At 40.7% G+C, this 21,458-nt stretch overlaps 1 protein-coding gene across 7 annotated transcripts in view; it reads left to right on the top strand.

The window, feature by feature from the left end:
* Positions 1-21,458, top strand: part of NFIA (nuclear factor I A) — a 464,706-nt gene that overhangs the window by 324,783 nt on the left and 118,465 nt on the right. The window lies entirely within an intron of this gene.

The following is a 21,458-nucleotide window of genomic DNA, read 5'->3' as shown; positions in this document are numbered from 1 at the left end:
TGTATGAATATGGAAAGCTGCTTTTCTCTTGCTATAAAGTAGCATTTGAGAAATCTTCCCAAGCTCAGAGATCAAACTGAAATTAACTTCTCGTCAGTAAGTACTTCAAAAGAAGCTTAGGACTCACAACAATGAATCTGCTACCTTGCGGGTAAAGTAGAAGATCAATGATAATTTCACCTTGTTGGAACAGACCTGCGTATAGACTCTGGGCCAGATTGTCCACAGACTCACACCCCTTTAAGTCCCATTGGCTTCCCTGGGGTTACACAGGTGACTTTAAGCCAGGTTGTAAACTTATGGCAGAATTTGATCTGTAAAGTGGAGATTTGGTGCAGTCATTCAGTGTGCCTTTCTACAGAGTGACTATAGTAGGACATTTCAGTCTAGACGTAGACATTAGCTAATGAAAATTTGATTTGGGGAAAATTCTATTTTATGCCCATTACAGTTTACACTATGATTTATTTATGGGAAAGATGGAATCAGTTGTCTGTAGTGAGCCTTAGAGTCCATGTTTCATATGGTTCCAAAGAAACATATGCTGCCATACTTGGCCACAAAATTTATAAAAGTGTGCTGTGAGTCCTGCATTTTTTCATGCTGTTTCATTTCAAGTAGATTGCAGCTCAGATTCTCATTTCTAACACAAAACAAAATGTATAGAATGTTAATTGTAATGCTCTAGAACCTAAACTCTTGCTGTATTTAACTCCATTTCCCAGCCAGTTTCCTGGCCCTTATGCAAAAAGTATCTAAAAAGTCTAGTAAAGAAAGCACTTGTCTTTCTCCTGTATTGCCATACTTTCAGAGAGATTCATGTCCAAAGTCAAATGAGTTTGTGGTCCAGATTTTATTGCACAGGTTTTTTAATTTCCAGTGTTAATGGGTACATCTCTGCTCACAATTTAGCCTACTTATCATTAGCTGGCACTCTGTTGAGGACACCCTGTTTTGGCAGCTTTGAAGAATGCTAACATGATATGGGATAGTTAATTAGGGTCAGTTCTGAAGCCACTACAAGGGCCAAGTAGAGAATCTTGCCTCATCAGTGACCTGCAGTATTTAAGACTTGAGGATTGATGGAGGACTTCAGTTTTCACTGCTTATAACCATTAACCTTCACAAGCAAAGCATTCTGACCAACCCTCCCCCCCACCCTCACCCCCCAAATCATCCGAGGAAGGTCTGACAGGAAATATTCAAAGCATGAAATGAGTGCTTATAGCATAACAAAGCAGTGCTTGAAAGACATGAAACGTTCATTACACTTGGTCTGAATTCTGCAAAGAAAAGGAGTGCATGTTTTTATTTCAGCATATGTGCATACAGCAAAAAGGTGGTGAATCTTTCCAGTCGGTAAGGTGTATAAATAAAGTTGCAATTACTCTAACTCATTTAAAAACTTACTTATATTCAGTTGCTATTTTCCATACCGTTCTGCATGTATCTGTACAGCCCAAGATAGCATTCAGATAGCACTTGCCCTGGGTAGAGGGCAACTTGTAGGTGTGGTACCCCAGAAGCACCTGTTGACAAGGAATCTTGCCTCAGAGAGTCAGGATTCCTTCCTTGCTTCCCACCTTGTTCCCAGAGTGTGTGTGATCTGCTGCTGGACCATAGGCCCCTCACTCCCTCACCAGCTCAACTCTGCTCACCAGAGAGTCAGAGCAAAGCTAAGTCTCCACTCGTTCTTTGCTTCCTCCCCAGGCACTTGCATACAGGGAGAAGTACCAGGACCTTTAGCTCTTCCACTTTGTTGTAATTCATCTGTAAGAGGTATTTCCACTCTAACACCAGCCTATTCTCGCCCCTTAGTGCTCCCAGTACTCAGTGGCCTCAGAACTGAGCTAGAGCTGTGAAAATTTCCCAGTTTTCACCACAAAAAAACATGTATGCTGAACACAAAAATTGTCATGAAACGCTTGTTATTCAATTCACAGCTGAGAGTTTTATTTAATCAACGTAACAGCCACAACCTGGGCAGACCACAAGCTGAGTGATGCTCTAGGATACCACGCTAGTTCACCAAGAAACCGGGCAACTAGGAAGGGGGTTTACTTGTGGTTCTGGCTTTCATATAAACTTTCTGCCAAGTGGAGAGGAGGGCTTATTAAGGGAAAAGGCCAGAATGTTTGAAAACAAGGTGGGGGGGAACCCACAAAAAGTAAAACCCCTCCATCTTGTCTTTGGGTGTTAGAATTTCCATATGCCTGTAACTTAAGACAGAGAGTAAGTTATGGTTGCTGCAAAATTACTTTATATTTATACAATAATAAAAATAAATAAATAAACCCCACAAGCCAGCGTGGTTTGGTCCAAAATGTGAACTTTTTACTCCTCACAAATCTCCCAAGTTGTGCTACCAACCTGTCAGCCTGATATACCCTTGACATAAATTTGTGTGGTTTAGCTTCCTCCCTTGAACTGACTCCATCATTTAACAGGTCTGATGAAAGTGTTATGAACCGCAATGAAATATGATAATTAGCAGTTTAATTCCTTTTTCATGTATTAATTTAAAAGGCATGAACTATAAATACAGGATCTGTAGATAAAAGCAGACTCTGAAATCAGTCATTTGTCAGAAGTATTCATTACTTGACATTCATTTAGCTGGATTCCACTAACAGAGGTGTGTGTAAATGTTTATATTGCTTTCTTCCCTAGCATTCTTTTTTACACTTCCTCTTATAAAAAGTCTTGCGATTGACTTCAGAAGTGCTAAGAGGGTGATTGTCGTGTGAGCAACCTTGTCATAAAGCAAGCCACAGATCCAAGGCTTACATTACTGTGCTTAAGACAGTGGTTCCTAAATGTTCTTTATTTTCTAAGGTGGGCATATGGATAATCATTTAGTCTGTTCCTGAGGCAGTGGGAAGGTGCAGGATGGTTTCCCATGAAAAATCAGAGCCACAGTTTTGACTTAAACATTGCAACTTGCTATTATCTGACTCATCCTTTGCAGTACACCCTATATTAAGGAGCTACATTACTGTTAATGCTTGTGCTTCTGGTCATCCACTGGAAATGCTTAGTGGGTCACAACCACCTTTAAAAAGTGTATAGGTTATCCACTTATAGTTGGAGGGGTTTGGATATAATCTCTTATTTTAGATTCATCTCTTCACACTCAGTTTAGTTCATTTGTAGACTCCAATTCTTATGTAAATAAGAATATATGATGTTTTGCTAATTACAGTTTGAATAGAAAAATGTGTTCCTCACATTCCCATAGGCTTTAAGGCCAGAAGGGACCATTGTGACCATCTAGTCCAGAGATCGGCAACCTTTGGACGTGGCCCACAGGTTCAGCCGATCGCAGCTCCCACGGGCCGGGGTTCGCTGTTCCGGGCCAATGGGGGCTGCGGGAAGTGGCGCCCAGACCCTCGCTGCTTCCCGCAGCTCCCATTGGCCTTGAGCAGTAAACTGCAGCCAGTCGGAGCTGCAATCGGCCAAACCTGCGGACGTGGCAGGTAAACAAACTGGCCCGGCCCGCCAGGGGGCTTACCCTGGTGCGCTGCGTGCCAAAGATTGCCGATCCCTGATCTAATCTGACCTCCTGAACAATGCAAGCCACAGAACCTCACCCACCCACTCCTGTAATGGATTCATAACGTCTGGCTGAGTTACTGAAGTCCTCAGTTCACGATTTAAAGACTTTAGGTTCCAGAGAATCCACCATTTACTCTGATTTATACCTGCAAGTGACAGAGGAAGTGCAGAAGAAAGTGATAACCCGCCAGGATCTCTGCCAATATGCCCCAGGGGAAAATTCTTCACTGACTCCAAATATTGCAATCAGTTGGACCCTGAGTATTTGGGTAAGACCGAACAGCCAGACATGTGAGTAAGAATTCTCTGTAGTAACTCAGAGTCTTCCGCTTCTATAGTCCCATCACTGGTCATTGAAGATATTTGGTACTAGAAGTTGCAGATTAGCTACATGCCATTGTAGGCAGTCTCATCATACCATCCCTTCCATAAACTTATCAAGCTCAGTCTTGAAGCCAGTTAGGTTTTTTGCCCCCACTGCTCCCTTTGGAAGACTGTTCCAGAACTTCACTCCTCTGATGGTTAGAAACCTTCATCTAATTTCAAGCCTAAACTTGTTGATGGCCACTTTATATCCATTTGTTCTTGGGTCAACACTGGCACTTAACTTAAATAACTCCTCTCCCTCCCTGGTATTTATCCCTCTGATGTATTTATAGAGAGCTAACCTTAGCTTTCATTTGGTTAGGCAAAACAAGTCAAGCTCTTTGAGTCTCCTCCCATAAGGTAGGTTTTCCATTCCTCTGATCATCCTAGTAGTCCTTCTCTGCACCTGTTCAAGTTTGAAGCCATCTTTCTTAAAAATGGAAGACCAGAATTGCACACGGTATTGCAGATGTCTTAGCAGTGCTTTGTATGATGGTACTAATTCTTCTCTGTTTCTGCTGGAAGTACCTTGCCTGGTGCATCCTAGGATTGCATTAGCCTTTTTCATAGCTGCGTCACATTAGTGGCTCATAGTCATCCTGTGATCAACCAATACACCCAGGTCTTTCTCCTCCTCTGTCGCTTTCAACTGATAAATCCACAGTTTATACCAAAAAATGTTGTTGTTAGTCCTAAGTGCATGACCTTGTACTTTGCACAATTAAATGTCATCCCATTTTTATTACTCTACATTTCAAGGTCATCCAGATCTCCTTGTATGATATTCTGGTCCTCTTCCTCATTGGCAATACCTTCCAACTTTGTGTCATCTGCAAATGTTATTAGCACACTCCCACTATTTGTGCCCAGGTCATTAAAGAAAATGATAAATAAGGCTGATCCCTGAGGAACTTCACTAGTAACCTTCCTCCAGCCTGACAGTTGAACTTTCAGTATGACCTGTTGTAGTCTCCCCTTTAACCAGTTCCTTATCCACTTTTCAGTTCTCACATTAATCCCCATCTTCTCCAATTTAACTAATAATATCCCATGTGGAACTGTACCAAATGCCTTACTTATATCCAGGGAGATTAAATCTATTGCATTTCAGTTGTCTAAATAATCAGTTATCTTCACAATGAAAGAGATCAGGTTGGTCTGTCACGATCTACCTTTTGTAAATACCATGTTGTATTTTATCCCAGTTACTGTTTACCTCTATGTGCTTGACTACTTTTTCTTTCAAAATTTGTTCCAAGGCTTGGCATACAATTGAGGTCAAACTAATGGGCCTGTAGTTTCCCAGATCACTTATTTTTCCTTTCTTAAAAATATGTACTATGATTGCAATTCTCCAGTCATAGGGTATGACCCCCAAATTTATGGATTCATTAAAAATCCTTGCTATTGGGTTTGCAATTTCATGTGCTAGTTCCTTTAATATTCTTGGATGGAGATTATCGGCCCCCCTGATTTGTCCCATTAAGCTGTTTGAGTTTGACTTCCACCTCACATACAGTGATTTCTACTTCCATATCCTCATTTCTGTTAGCCACCCTACCACTACCGCTAAGCTCCTCATTGCCCGTATCAAAAACTGATGCAAAATACTTGTTTAGGTGTTGGGCCATGCCAAGGTTATCTTTAATTTCCACTCCATACTCAGTGTTTAACAGTACCACTTCTTCTTTTCTTGTTTTCTTTTTGTTTATATGGCTATAGAACCATTTACTGTTGGTTTTAATTTTCTTTGCTAGGTCCAACTCTGCTTGTCTTTTGACAGTTCTCACTTTTCCCCCACACTTTCTGATCTCCAAGACGTAGCTTTCCTTGCTGATTCTTCCATCTTCCATTCCTTGTTGGCTTTCCGCTTTCTCTTAATAACCTATTTCAGATGGTTGCTCATCCAGTTTGGTCTGCAACCCTTCCCTACAGATTTTTCCCCTGGCTTGGGATGCAGGCGTCAAATGTTTTCTACCACTTTGACTTAAAGTAATTCCAAGCCTCCTCCATATTCAGATCCTTGAGTTTTTCAGTCCAGTCCTAACGAATTCCCTTAAATTTTTTAAGTTTGCCGTTTTGAAATCGAGGCCCATAGTTGTATATCTATTTTTGTTTATCCTTCTGTTTAGTTTATACTGAATTAGCTCATGATCACTCAAACCAGAGTTGTTGCCTACATCCAGTTCTTTAATGAGGTTCTCACTACTCACCAATACCAAATCTAGAATGGCATCACCTTTTGTTGGTTTGGCCACTGTTTCATGAAGAAATCCATCAGCCATCACATCCAGGAAAATCTGGGCCCTACCATTATTAGTAGCATTTGTCCTTCAATCTGTATCTGGGAAATTAAAGTCTCCCATAATCACACAATTCCTGGAAGTATTTATTTCATTAAAAACATTAAAGTGATGTCTGTCCATATTGGATCCAGGGGGTCTGTAGCATAACCCAGGGACTATCCTAGTGAAACCTCTGGTTACTTACTTTCCCAAAGTGAGTTTGACCCAAACAGATTCTGTTTTATCCATTCCATCACTTCTAATTTCTTTACAGTCTGCCTCATCTTAATGTACAATGCTACTGTACCACCTTTACCTTTATTTCTGTCTTTCCTTTACAGTACCTACCCTTCAATACGTGTACTCTAATCATGACTACTATTCCACCATGTTTCTGTTATCCCTATAATATCTGGTTTCACTTCCTGCACCAGTAATTCTAGTTCCTCCACATTGTTAATCAAGCTCCTTGCATTGTTGTACATGTTAGTTGTTTCTTCTTGGCTTTGCCCGGATTCCTCACCCCATTAGGTATGGTCATTCTACTTCCAGTATTACCTAGCTAACTGTTAGCTTCATTGGTATTGGCACTATCTTTCCTCTTACTCTGCTACCCACTGTTGTGCCCTTCTCCATTGTTGTATTCTCTCTTTCCTCATTTTCTTCCTGGTTAATATCAGAATTAAGCATGGAGATTACATGAGCATCTCCCAACCGTCTCACCCAGGTTCCTAGTTTAAAGCTCTTTTAATCAGTTGTGCCAACCTCCATCCCAGAAGTCTATTTTCTTCCCAACTCAAGTGGAGTCCATTCCATGAGAACAGTCGTCTGTTCAAGAATGCCTCTCTGTTGTTGAACATCCCAAAGCCTTCCTTATAGCATGACTGCCTGAGCCATCTGTTCATCATCATAATCTTGTCTCATCTTCGTTCTCCTCAGGGACAGGTGGAATCGCACTGAAGATCACCTGAGCCTCCATTTCTTTAAGCATCTTCTCCTGCCTGGCATAGTCTCCCTTGATGTGTTCCAGAGAGAATCTAGCAGTGTCATTTGTTCCCACAGGAAAGACAATCAATGGATTCTTTCGTGTTTCCATTAGGATCCTCTTCAGCTAAAAGTCTACATCCCGTATCTTAGTTCCTGGCAGACAGGACACCCTTCTGTTCTCCAGATCAACTCAGGTGGCAGGCCTGTTTGTTCTTCTTAGTAGGGAGTCACCTATCACATATACCTGCCTCTTCCTGGTGTTCGTGTGATTTTCCAGCCTTCCTCCTGTTCTTTCTGTCTTTTGTTCTCCCTTCCAATCTTCTGTGAGTCATCCTTTGTCCTCCTGGGGCTCTGAACTCTGGGTATCTCCATCCTGTCCTAAACTGATCTATCATGTTATCATGCACTATTGAATGGTTGCCGTGTATGGCTATACCCTGCTTTTAGATACATACAGCAAAGCTTGACTGATACTATTCCCTCCTTACAGCAATGCATATCTATTGTTGAGGTCAATGGGAGTTCTACACTCAAAGGTCAGAATACTAGAAGCAAGATCCACCCTGTGGATGTCAGACTAGAATTCTGCTCCCAGATATGCGCACATAACTCCCAATGCCTCTATTATACACCTGCAAAACACATTATGGGACAAATAATGTCTTCATATATACACTGTGGTCAGTGGATATAAAAAGTGCATATCTGAGACTCTGTTTGTAAAGCGTTTAACAAAGTGCTGCATCCTTCTGGATGGGAGGAGCTGTCCATAACAGACCAAGGCCTCAAACATACAGATGCCAGGGTTGATAGTGGGGAGATGGAACATGGGGCCTTCAGCTTGACGAACAGAGGCCCATAACATTCAGGCTAGAGGAGAATTCATTAGCTGAGAGTAGGAGGCTGTCAATCTCTCAGGCAGCCACTAGGGAATGCATTCCCCTGTTAAAACAAGCTTGTTCTTGCCATCTGTTGTCCTCAGAAATTCAAGTCCCTCCAGGGCTGATACTTCGTAATGAACTGTACCTTTTCCCCCCTACATACTCCATGATCCTTATTAGGGAATCAAACCTGGGTTCTTCAACATCAAAAATGCAGACTTCTACCACTTGAGCTAAAGGATAATTGATTAGCTGTAAATAGCAAGCTGTTATGGCTGCTGGGCCAGCCACTGAAAAGAGACATGATCACTCACATGCTAAGAGTCTGATCCAACTCCAGTAATGTAAATGGGAGTTATTCTATTGGACCCTAAATCAATGTATTCACTATATAAATGTAAGTCATTATCTCACATATCCAGATGGTTAGGGTATGTGGTGAAGTAAGAGAATGAATTAAACCTGCTTTTATAAGTGGAATCTGCTTTTATTCAGTTATTTTGATAACATATTGTAAAGATTGGCTCATGCACCATGACTGTGTGATTGTATTGTATTGCCCAGTAGGAAAGAAAAGATGACTTTTCAAAGGAGACCCAAATTTTGTGTACACATTTTTGCACATTCAAAATATTGGATTTGATTGCACAAACTGTATTAGCATGGATTAATCAGGTAGAGCACAAACAGAGTCTGAGCATGGAAGTCTGAGCTTTTGCACAAGCAAAAACTTGAGTGTGAAAAACTGTGGATGCAACTACTTCAGTGCAACTTCAGAGTATGTTTTTGAAAATGGGACCATAAACCTTATTCCTTTTTACTGAAGGCAGACGGTTACTGTTGGATCTTTTCCAAGGAAGACAACCTAACCCCCAGTCCAGCCATTGGAAATGAAATCTTAACATGGAAGATGCTAGACAAGTAACATGGAGAAAGTTTAGGGTGATTATTCCTAGATCTGCAGGAGGCAAAGTCCTCTCTGAAGCCTGACTGTAATGTAACTGAAATGGAAAAATACCAGATCCATTTCTTAGAAAAAGAGAGACTTTTATTTGCAATGGTTCACAAATATTTCCCCAGGAACAAGGTAACAGCCAGTGGAGGGCAATGAGGTTAGGTTAGGTGATCAAGCCACATTTGTAAACAAAATTTCTTTATTATGCCATTGTTACCTAACTTTAAAATGGCACTACAAGTTGTTTATAGCAGTTAGTGCTATTCACTTGCTCTCTTTTTTCGATGCAGCGTCTTCAGTCCTATAACATCTTGTGCGTTGTGATAGTCTCCTGACAAATTTTTGCTCGGTGGTGGTCGACAGGTGCAGGTTGATTAAATGTGCTACTTACTGTGTATGTTTCACTTCTTGTGTCTTAAATTTTTTTTACCACTGTAGCACCTGAAGAAAATGCGGAAGTTTGAGAGTTGGGAGTTACTGCTGAGTATGTGCTGTAAACTATGCTATCCCGTTCCCCTTCCCCCTCCCCATCCTGCCGATGCCAAATGATTTATAAAATGCCTTAGCATTCTTGAGAGAGTTCACCTCCAGGCACTGCAGTAAGGAATCACAGAAGTGGATCGGAAACACAGATTGGATAACTGGTATATTTCTGTGGAAGAACAAAACCAGGAGAGATTAAATTTAAAAGGAGAAAAGTTTCCCACTGTGACTTGTTAGGGTAAATCTTTAGTCGCTGATGCGCTTGTTGGTAAACAGGAGATTATGTGATTACAATTTTTCATATACAGCACCTCTGTATTCCATTTTCATAGGATCCAATAAATATTTTAATTTTCGAGTGAGACTCTCGCTCTTTCTCCAGTCATTGTGTACTCCCACTTATACACACATACTGGCACACCTCTCTCAGAAACGGAGGTGTTCTGCTAGAGACATGCTGCGGTGTGGGGATTCTGGCCCATGCTCCTGTCACCAGTGACAGGAAAGAGGACTGCTGCGTGGAATCAAAAGATTTTTTCTTCTGTCTCTCTACAAACATATGCTCAGCAGCCCAACCTTTCAGCTGCTCCATTCTCTCCCACTGAGCTCACTGGCACTCTGACTTTGCAACACCCCTGCAGTCATGTTGCCCACCTCACCCCCAGTCAGCCCTAGCCCCAGGCCTCCCTTCTGCCTCTCTCTGGGAGGAGGTAGTAGAGTGAGAAATAACATTTTCATGGTGCAGAGTCTCATTAGATCACCTAGGACTTTGCCTGTCAGCCCTCTGCCCCTGCATAATCAGCAAGGTGCTTGTAGAACCAGCCTTCAGTCAGGCAGAGGAGGTGTAGGGGCTGAGAAAACCACACCACCCTCTAAAAAACTTTACTGTGGGCATTTAGAATTACAGCTGGTGCCCATGTGTATGTAGTTTTCCCTGCATAGGGGCTTCCTGTTCCTGCAAAGAGAGGCTTCTTGGGTGAGTGTTGACAGCATCCATTTGGAAACAAAGGGCCAAATTCTTTCCTTGCATTACTCCGCTGAAGCCAAGAAGAGAGGGATATTTTTATTGTGAACAGTTTATAACAACAACAAAAAAAAGGAGTACTTGTGGCACCTTAGAGACTAATAAATTTATTTGAGCATAAGTGTTTGTGAGCTACAGCTCACTTCATCAGATGAAGCTTATGCTCAAATAAATTTGTTAGTCTCTGAGGTGCCACAAGTCCTCCTTTTCTTTTTGCAGATACAGACTAACACGGCTGCTACTCTGAAACCTGTTTATAACAGTTACACCCACAGAGAATTTAGCCCAAAATCTCAGGTTCTTGGTATTTATCTTCTTTTGTTCCTTACTCTTAAAAATAATTGCATGAAAGAAGGATCCTTGCTTCATCAGAAATTGACACGGCTTTTCTGACTGAAATTCTGATCTTTCACCATGTTAGCAAGAGGGTGACCCCGAGCAAGCTAGCTTTTTCTAGCTGAGCACCTGTACTCAAGTTTCTGCTCGTGAAATCTTGGAGTAAATTGAGCCTGAACTCTTTGAAAACCAAGGAACTTGCTTTCATGATGATTCCTATACCAATAAAGAGAGCACAGAACACAAGAAGGGGCTAAACTCTTCCCTGGTGTAAAAAATGTGGAGGTGAGCCAGTGAAAGGGTTTGAGCAGGGGAGGAATATCGTCTGAGCTGCAGGAGAACATGGTTTTGCAGTGGCAATTTGAATGTATGGAAAGGGAGTGAGGTAGTGAGGCTTTAGGGTTATAGGGGAACACCACAAGGTTCAGAAGTATACAGCCTACAGTTCTGTTTATTCAGACAACAGCATGGTGTGAACAGTGCCAGTTGGGGGAACATCTGCACAGAGGGGCTTCTGAGATTGCCAAGGCAGAATTAACCATGGTACCTGTGCACTAGCCAGTAGCAAGACCTGGGGAACTGATTAATCCATCGGAAAATCAACAAGGCATAAGAAGTCAGGCAGCTTCCATCCCTGGGACCAGGAAAGAGGTGTGCTCTTTATTGATGGCAGATTATCATCAGAGATTCATTCCCCATTTCTCTGAGTTTGCAGGTCCCCTTAACTAATCTCAAGAAAAGACTAGGAAGAATGAGGTCACTTGGTCACTTGGTCACCTGCTTCTGAACGAGTCATTAAGGATTATAACATACCTCTGTCCAGGCTGTATATTAGAGTCCAGACTTCTCTTTGCCTGTCATGGTGCTGACTGATGCATTTGAAGTGGGACTGGGACCAGTCCTTTGACAGGAGGCAAAAATATAGAATATCCCGTACACGATATAAATGTAAGTTATTATTATTACCATTATGATGCAATCCATAAACCGTTCCCACAAGAACAGAGACACAGCATCATTGAGAAAGAATGTCTTCCTGTGAAATGGGCAGCAGAAACATTATGGCATTATTTTCTGGGTAATGATTTTACTTTGGTGACAGATCATTATCCCACCCCATAACTGAACCAGATGAACAGGAACCCAAGGATAATCTGGCAGTATTTGGCTTTTACAACCTTTAAAGTTTCAAATAAAGAACCAGCCAGGTATTAATATAAGAATACCTATCAGCTCTTTCGGAATGATGTGAGTGACAAGATGCATGGAGGAAAGACAAATTCTCTCCCAACCAAGGGTATATGTTAAATTATAATCCCTGACATTGGCTTCTAAATCCCTATAGTCAGGGCAAGCTCTCTCCCATCCATTCTCTTGTGCTTAAAACAGGATTTAAAGTTAAGTGACCTATCCTGAAAGGAAAAAGCTATGCATTTACTTGCTAGGAGAGGTGTGACTTGGATGAGTGAATTGTTTTGGGATGGGAAAGAGGGCAGCACATCTGCCTTGTTCCATTTTCCCCTTCTCTCATATAGGAAGAATCTTCATCTTAGATAATTTAGCTTCCAAGAAAAAGAACCATTCATATCCTCATATTTTGTGGAAAAATGTTTTTCTAGGGATGGGCAAGCTGGCTTGGATACAGTAAGAGCTTTCTCCCTTATGCATCAAATTACTCTTTGCCAAAAATTCAAAACTGTACCCAAACCAATCCAGTATTGAAAATTTAACAAAAAGTCAGTTCCTTTTTTTTATTCTTTTTTTTGTGTCTGGGGACCAAAATAATTTGAGAGAGCCCATTCTCATGAGATATCTTGTCCGATGTTGCAAACCTAAGAGGTTCCGCTTTTCCAGTTACAGTTGAGATAAGAATCTGCAATGCTGGGATCTCATCCATTCAGAATTGAACTCCAAATCTTCCAAAAATTCACCAGTCATTATTTTTCCCGTTTATTTCTCGGTTCCAATAATGCAGGCAAAGAAAGACCAGAAAAATTCTGATATTTTTGGGCTATAAAGTTTAATGAAGAGATTCTGTTTTAAACTACACTCATTGGGGGAAATGTAAAGAGCCTTGTGAATGAAGTCCCTTTTTGTTTGCTTATAGAGGTCTGGCAGTTTTATACTGCCACCCAGCACAATACTATCAGCCTTCCATCAATAGAAATAGCAAAGTCCATAGTGAAATTCATGGAATCTCTAGCATGTCTCCTTTTCCAGGGTCAGAACTCGGCTTGGGGTAGGATTTTTGTTTGTTATTTTATTACGTTCCTATATTTTGAGGTAGTTGGTAAGGATTATGGGGTAGAACTAAGCCTTAGTGTTGAGTGTGTCATTCTTATACGGGAAAGGTTTTTGTTGTATTCCAAGGAAGATGGGTATATAAGCCTGGTGGAAGTGGTTTGCTACAGGCAATCTATTGTTCTTTGGGACACCCTTCTCAGAGTATAAGGAATAATTATCATCAGTGTAAAGAGTATGACAGTAATGTTAGCCTTTTGGAAAGGCAACTCTGAAGACTGGACTGGTGACAACGGCAGATAAATCCAGCGCTATATTTCATATAGATTTTATTATCAGTGAATGTTTTGACACTTTTGTACAGTGTGGTGCACCATGTCAGCACATAACACATAAATAATCATGTTGAATAAAGTGGAAATGCAATGGGAGATGTGGGGTTGGCTGACCATGTGACCTAGTTTCCATTTCAAATGCCCATCTTCCAGAGGTGCTTTTTAATTTTATTGAATCTACTGCAGGTATTTCTAAAACGTCTATCATTGTGGTGTCACAGTAGCATTTATTTCACTGTAGTACTGGTGTTGAGGGAGATGGGTTTAAGCAGAGAAGCGAAGCGGGAATAGTTCATGAGACCCAAGAGTATGTACCAATAGTATAAAACTAACTGGGAGCAGAAGGAGTTTCCTGCCCTGGCTTCACCTGAAGTATGGTGATTGCTCACTCGCGTTGTATTTATCTGAAAAAATTCTGCCATCTATTGTAAACAAATGGGTTAGCTGTATGTTTCCTTCACTGTTAATTTTAAAAAACCTTGGACCAGCTTTCATTTTCTCTTAATTTTTTCTGATCTCACTGTCCTGAACTCCCGTAACCCAACTCCAGACCTTATCAATTGTGTCAATATAGCGCTGCAGCATGTTGTTTATGATGATATAAACTATGGGAATATAGTTAGCTACCACCAAATGAGGGAGTATAAAACTTGGTGGTTTTTTATAGGTCCTAAAATAATTACACTATTCCTGGGTTTATTTGTATATTTAGGCAACACAGTAACCTAGATATTTAGAAACAGGCTTTATTTAAAAGAACCTAGATGTCTATAGAGACCATATGTGATGGTTTCATCAAATCTTTACTGTGCTGGTTTTTCATATGGGGTGAAATTCTGAGCTTGGCCGTTGTCTTAAATGGGGTCAGGGTTTCATCGGTGGTTTTCTAGTGCCACAGGAACTTTTCCCCAGGACTTCTGAAATATCCCAGTATTTCATTCATCAGTCAAAGTGTTTGTTATTTTTAATAATTACAAGATGTTTCTAATGTTTGTATTACTTTACCAAGTAGCATTTGCTCTATGTTTACCAGGAATAAACAGTCTAATAAAGCTGAGCGTTCAATGTGAGACACTGTTTGGAGTTGAGAAATGAGGGTAGAAATAATCAAAGCTGCTTTTTTGCTCGAAAATGAATCTTATTGACACTTGTTTAGTGATAAACTTCTTCAGAGCACTACAGTACTGGAAAAAAATCCTCTACCCTGAAAAATATACAGGTGTCACAGATGAGTCAGACACTAGCGGTAGCAACACTGCCATACGTTTGCAAAAATCCCCAATGTACTTTTATCTTTTATATGAGAATTTCAAAGACCTGAAAAAAAGGTCAACACAAATGTCCTAATTTTCTTATGCTCACTTTACAGATTGTTACACTCAGGAAAATCTTCCTCACTAATTTGTAGTGATTGCAAGAACAGATTCCAGGGTTTTAAAATCTTAACAATCACAAAAATCTTAATAATCACAAAAGTTTCTTCTGCTTTAAGTATTCATCTATCCAGCATTTATATCATTGGAGAACAAGCTAAACAGGAGAAAATAGCATAGGCTAGTATGGAAGCTAGAATATCATGCCTATGGCACATGAGAGATCATGGTTTGATGCTGGAGTTGCCAGCGGAATTAGGATGAAGCTACACCCATCTGTATAGCCCATCAGCATTTATTAGCAAAAAGCATCTCCCACTGAAATGAAATGTCAAGGAGAGTTCAAATAAGGTTTTCTACTTAATATGGACTTTTCTTAGCCTCCTGCTGATGGACCCTATTGCTGAAAAGAGACAGGACTTGTGGCTTATAGGACCCCCATGCCATTTTCCATGTTGTTTTAATACTGCTTTGCCACCCAGAAAAAGAACGTTAGCATTTAACAGCACCCCCCCTTCCATTTCCCCCTGAATATTTATATTCTTTTCCTGAGTGCCATACCAGTATTAAAGCAGAATGAAAATGGGTTTAACAATCACTGGCATGGGACTTCTGTACAGCATGTGTGTCACAAATCATGTCACTTTTCAGCAATAGGGCTGCTGCCAGCAAGAGGCTCAGAAATGCTCGTGTTAATCAAAAATTTTAATTTCAAATCAAATTGACGGTTTACACATGGTGAGAAATGCTTCTCACCGTGTGATTTTTCAGTATGCTGTGCTGGGCAAAATGGGTGCAGTTTTCTGTTAAGAATTTTGACTGCAGTATTTGCAAATTTATGGGTTTCAGTGTATTGGGTATGGTGAGTAGTTGATCTAATGGAGCCCCTTGGAGAATAGGAAACAGAAGGGTTTTCATGCAGCCTGGCACTGGTGAGCTGCTGTTGGCACATGCTGCTGGAGAAATGACAGGTATTCAATAAACATCACTATGGTTAGAGGAAGATTTAAAGGAGGGAGGGGCTGCAGTGCTATAAACAAGGAGTTGAAACAAATGTGCCTATTTCACTTCTTGATTATTTTGAATATGTAAATGTTCCAAACCATTTTTAAATAACTTTCAGGTTATTTTCATGTTGGTCTTGTACACCCAGTGCCTACCAATGTAATTCCCCCAGTAATATTGATGCAAACAATAATATAGGTCCAGTTCTGATCTGAGTTGGTGTAGTGAAATCAGTGAAGTTACTCTGAATTAACATCAGTTTAAATTAAACCAGAATTTGGCCTTATATTATTCTTATGGCTTATCCTGCAAACTCTTATTCATGGATGTGAATAGTTACACTGAAGTCAGTAGGATGCCATGAGGGCCCAACCCTGCACCTGTGGATGTCAATGGCAAAATTCTCATTGACTTTAGTAAGAACAAGATTGGGCCCATGGTGAGTGAGGAATACTCACATGAGTAATAATTGGCAGGATCTGGTGTTACTTGTGGAAACCAGTGTTTTCAAACTGTATCTGGAATATCAACATAAAACCAAAATATGATCAATTGACATGAAACATGATATCATGAGTTACAGACTAAGTGACATTTCCCATCTTGAAAGGGAACAGCAGCTTCTTTTGAGACTATGGGGTTAAAGTACCCTTGCCATATTTCTTCATACCAGGGACATCAGCCTGAACGTGACAGTACCCCTTCTCTTCCATTTCGCCCACCAGCACACAGGTACTATTTTACCAGTGCCAAGCATCCTGAGTGTTCTGTGGCATCACATGGCATCACCAACCACTTAAAAAAGCAGTTATTCATCAGTCTGCCCAGGATTACCTCATAGTCCCTTTTTGTGTTCACTCAGTCACTGAGCCAGTCTTGGGACAATAAAGCTGAATATGTAATATCACTGCAGAGACCTAGGAGATCACAGTTGTTGTTGTAACCAACCTAGATAAGAAATGAAGATAAATAACTCCTTAATATTATTATTTGCAAGGGGGAGGCTTTTCTTTTTATTACTCTTTATTGTCAGATGCCATAAATATTCCAAAATGATTATCCTTATGTAGATTTCATCTCATTTACTTTGAAAGGGTCTGAGGAGCATATTATCTCATCAGCTGCCAAATTAATATGACCATTTATGACATTTGCTCTTTTTTTTTTAACATTTCCTTTTTGGATTGAAGACCTGAAACAGATAAATATGCTAATTTAAGACATCTGTTGTTTTCCGAGATGTAGGGCCCTAGACAGTAGTAACTGTTGAGAATTTGTTTACTGAAATTGTGATTTTTCTTAATAGTTTTCATTATCACAAAAATTGTATCTATTTGTTAAATAGTTAGAGAAAAAGTGTCTATGACCTCTGTAATAATTTTAGGCAATAAAACACCAGGACAAACTGTCTTGTTTCCATGGTGCAGGGCTTCACAGGTTCTTAAACATGGACTTGCAGGTCTTTCATTGGGCAGTGATCCTGTGAAATACTGAGCACATTCTACAGGCAGACTGTAAGCTCTTTGGGGCAGGGACAGTCTTTTCATTCTGTATTTGTACAGTGCTTAGCACCAGAAGTCTCGATCTATGACTGGAGCTCCTAGAGACTACAAGCACCATGAACTCCCCTGCATCTCTTATGGAATATGACACTGGCTGCAACCAGAGTTGCCAAATTCACAGGCCTCAGTGAGGAAACCCCAATATTACTCAATTCGCAAACCCCTACATTGGATAGGACCTTTTGTCAAGTGTAGGGCCCATTAACATCATGAGAATCCTTCCACTCTCATCAGTGGATGCTGGATCAAGCCCTCAAATCCCATTAAACCAGTGGGACTCCGCACAGACCAAGTTTGAGTATGGGTGTTTCAGCTTGGCCCACAATATCAAGAAGTTTTATGGAACCATACTGTTCTCTTCCGTTCAATTCAGGAATTTTGGAGTTGAAAATCCCCCACAATTCATCAGTGATTTTGCATCGTGTGAAGGGTTAACAAAACTTTCATTATCACACTCTATTAAGCCAGGACCAGGAAACAATTTCTAATCAACACTCTGATCTGGGCAGGGATTCTGCAGTCTTTTGTATTAGGCCTCAGATCTGTGTTTTCTATTCACACATGCTCACTTCCAGCTGTTGTCATTGAAATCCCACATAATCTCTCAGGGTCAAAGGGCAGTCATCCATGACTGCTGCTGTTAAAAGGTTATGCTGATTTCTGTTGTCAAATATTGGCCCTTTTCTCTTTCAGTCACTCCCATTCTACTTTTTTCAACAAGAAAGATCCAGCCTAGAATTGTATTACATGACTTTAAAGTCTTAAAAGTGTTCCTCTATTGTACTAACACGACATGCCCTGGACGGTCTAATTCATTCTGTTACATTCCACAAAGAATTTTCTGGTGCTTCTTAAAAACTCTGTGCTAAAGCTGAGTAGGCAAGCTTCAAAGAATAATGACATAGGGGACTTGTGGCCTAGCATTTATTTTGTAAGGAAATATGTCATTTGACTGTGTAATAAAATAACCATGGTTAATTATTGCTATGACAATAAAATTAAACTTAGAAGTAACTGTAGCCAAAACAAGGCTGGGGCTGGAAGGGTGCAAGTAGAAAAAGGGGAAAAATGAGATTTCTGTATCAGAATTAAAATCATGGCTAATTTGTAGTTTGAACTCTTTTTTAAAAAGTCATTTATTTTAAAGATTTAATGGAGCCATCTTTTAAAGTTTATAATTTATGGGTTTACAGAACATATTTTGTATGAGGAAAAATAAAATTGATCCCTCGGGTTAGCATTAACCAGAGTTGCATGCAGTGGTCCAGTGCAGACTATAGTGTTAAAAAATAAAATGGATTACAGTCACCTTTATTTTTCATAGAGTACTGTGGTCCATATAGACTACAGGTCCCAGAATGCAGTGGTCCATCTTGACTGTAGAGGGTATTCAGGTGAAGGTGGAGAATTGCATGCTGGGATGTGTAGTCTCCACAAGACTTGCAGAGCATAAACACCTTATATGAAGATATCACTTGATGCATATATGTTCTATCCTTCCTTTTATTTGTTTGCTTTTGCTGCGAGAAAGAACATGACTGAGGATCAAGCCGAAGTTCTACCACACCTATCCTGACACCACAATACAGTTAGATAAAAGTTAATCCACTGAGCAGTCTGGTGAGGAGAGTTCTCAATTATTTTGTCTTTCAAGGTGTCAGTGGTTGGTGATACAGACTCATAAACTCACAGACTTTAAGGCCATAAGGCACCATTGTGATAATCTAGTCTGTACATAGCAGGCCACAGAACCTTACCCACCCACTCCTTTAATAGACCTCTAAACTCTGGCTGAGTTACTGAAGTCCTCAAATCATGATTTAAAGACTTCAAATAACAGAGAATCCATCATTTACTCAAGTTTAAACCTGCAAGTGACCTATGCCCCACACTGCAGAGGAAGGTGAAAAACCTCGAGTCTCTGCCAATCTGACTTGGGGGGAAATTCCTTCCCAACCTCATGTATGGTGATCAGCTGGACCCTGAGCATCTCAACCCACCAGCCTGACATGTAGGGAAGAATTCTCTGTAGTAACTCAGAGACCTCCCTGTCTATAGTCCCATCTCTGGCCGTTGGGGATATTTACTACTAGCAGTCCCAGATGGGCCACATGCCATTGCAGGCAATCTCATCAAACCGTCCCCTCCAGAAAATTATCAAGCTCACTCTTGAAACCAGTTAGGTTTTTTCACCTGACTACTCTCCTTGGAAGGCCTGTTCCAAAACTTCACTCTTCTGATGGTTAGAAACCTTCCTCTAATTTTGAACCTGAACTTGCTGATGGCTAGTTTGTAGTTTGTTCTTGTGTCAACATTGGCACTTAAATAACTACTTTCCCTCCCTGGTCATTATCCCTTGGATGTATTTATAGAGAGCAATCTTATCTCCCTTCAGCCTTCGTTTGGTTAGGCTAAAGAAGCCAAGCTTCTTGAGTGCCTTCTGATCATCTTAGTAGCCTTTCTCTGCACCTATTCCAGTTTGAAGTCATCTTTCTTAAACATGAGAGACCAGAATTATACACAGAATTCCAGATGAGGGCTCACCAGTGCCTTTTATAATGGTAATAACACTTCCCTATCTCTACTGGAAATAACTCACCTGATAAATCCTAGGAGTGCATTAGTTTTTTTCACAGCCACATCACATTGATGGCTCATAATCACCCTGTGATCAACCAAGACACCCAGGTCTTTCTCCTCCTGTCACTTCCATCTGATACATCCTCAGCATATAGGAAAAATATTCATTGTTAGTCCCTAAATTTATGACCTTGCACTTTGCACTATTAAATTTCATCCCATTTCTTTTAGTCCAGTTTTCAAGTTGTCCAGATCTTTTATGATATTCGGGTCCTCCTCAGTGTTGGCAATAACTCCCAACTTTGAGTCACTCCAAAATTTTATTAGTATATTCCCACCTTTTGTGCCAAGGTCATTAAAGAAAATGCTAAACAAGACTGGTCCCAAGACCGATCCCTGAGGAATTCCACTAGTAAACTCCTTCCATCCTGACTGTTCACCTTTCAGTATGATCCGTTGTAGTGTCCTCTTTAATTAGTTCTTTATCCACCTTTCAGTTCTCACATTAATCCCCATCTTCTCCAATTTAACTAATAATTTTCCATGTGGAACTGTATCAAATGCCTTATCCAGGTAGATTAGATCTATTGCATAAAAAAAAAATCAATTATCTGCTCAAAGAAAGAGATCGGGTTAGTCTGGCACAATCTCCCTTTTGTATTGTGTTGTATTTTATCCCAGTTTACTGTTTACCTTTATGTCGGGGTGGCCAAACTTACTGACCCTCTGAGCCACAGGCGCATACGACAATTCTTAGAAGTTGGAGAGCTGGGTATGCCTGCCAGGGCTTGTGGCTTCAGCCCCACTCCTGATGAAACCCCCGAGCCCTGGCAGGGGCCTCCTGCGGGGCCAAAGCCGCTAGCCCCACCACCCTGCTACAGGGCAGATTCCCTGAGCTCCCCCGCTCCCCAGTCTGGTAGGTAGAGAATGGGGGGCTAGGCACTCCGTGAGCTGCACTTTAACTGTAAAAGAGCTGCATGCAGCTCGGACATCCCTGCTCTATGTCCTTAACTACTTTCGCTTTCAAAATTTGTTCCAAGACCTTGCATACAATGGAGGTCAAATTGATGGGCCTGTAATTTCCTGGATCACTTATTTTCCCTTTCTTAAAAATAAGTGCTATATCAACAATTCTCCAGCCATAGGGCACAACCCTCGAGTTTACAGATTCATTAAAAATCCTTGCTATTGGGTTTGCAATTTCATGTGCCAGTTCCTTTAATATTCTTGGATGGAGATTATCTAGGCCCTCTGACTTGGTCCCGTTAAACTGTTTTGAGTTTGACTTCCACCTCAGATACTGTAATTTCTACTTCCATATCCTCATTTCCATTAGCCACCCTAACACTACCCCTAAGCTCCTTATTACCCTTTTTAAAAATGGAGGCAAAGTATGCATGTAGGTGTTGGGCCATGCCTCGATTACTTTTAATCTCCACCCCATATTCAGTGCTTAGTGGTCCCACTTTTTCTTTCCTTTTTTTTTTTTT

Source organism: Lepidochelys kempii, chromosome 8, assembly GCF_965140265.1.
Source record: "Lepidochelys kempii isolate rLepKem1 chromosome 8, rLepKem1.hap2, whole genome shotgun sequence".
Classification (NCBI taxonomy): Eukaryota; Metazoa; Chordata; order Testudines; family Cheloniidae; genus Lepidochelys; species Lepidochelys kempii.
This window is presented reverse-complemented; position numbering and strand designations above follow the sequence as displayed.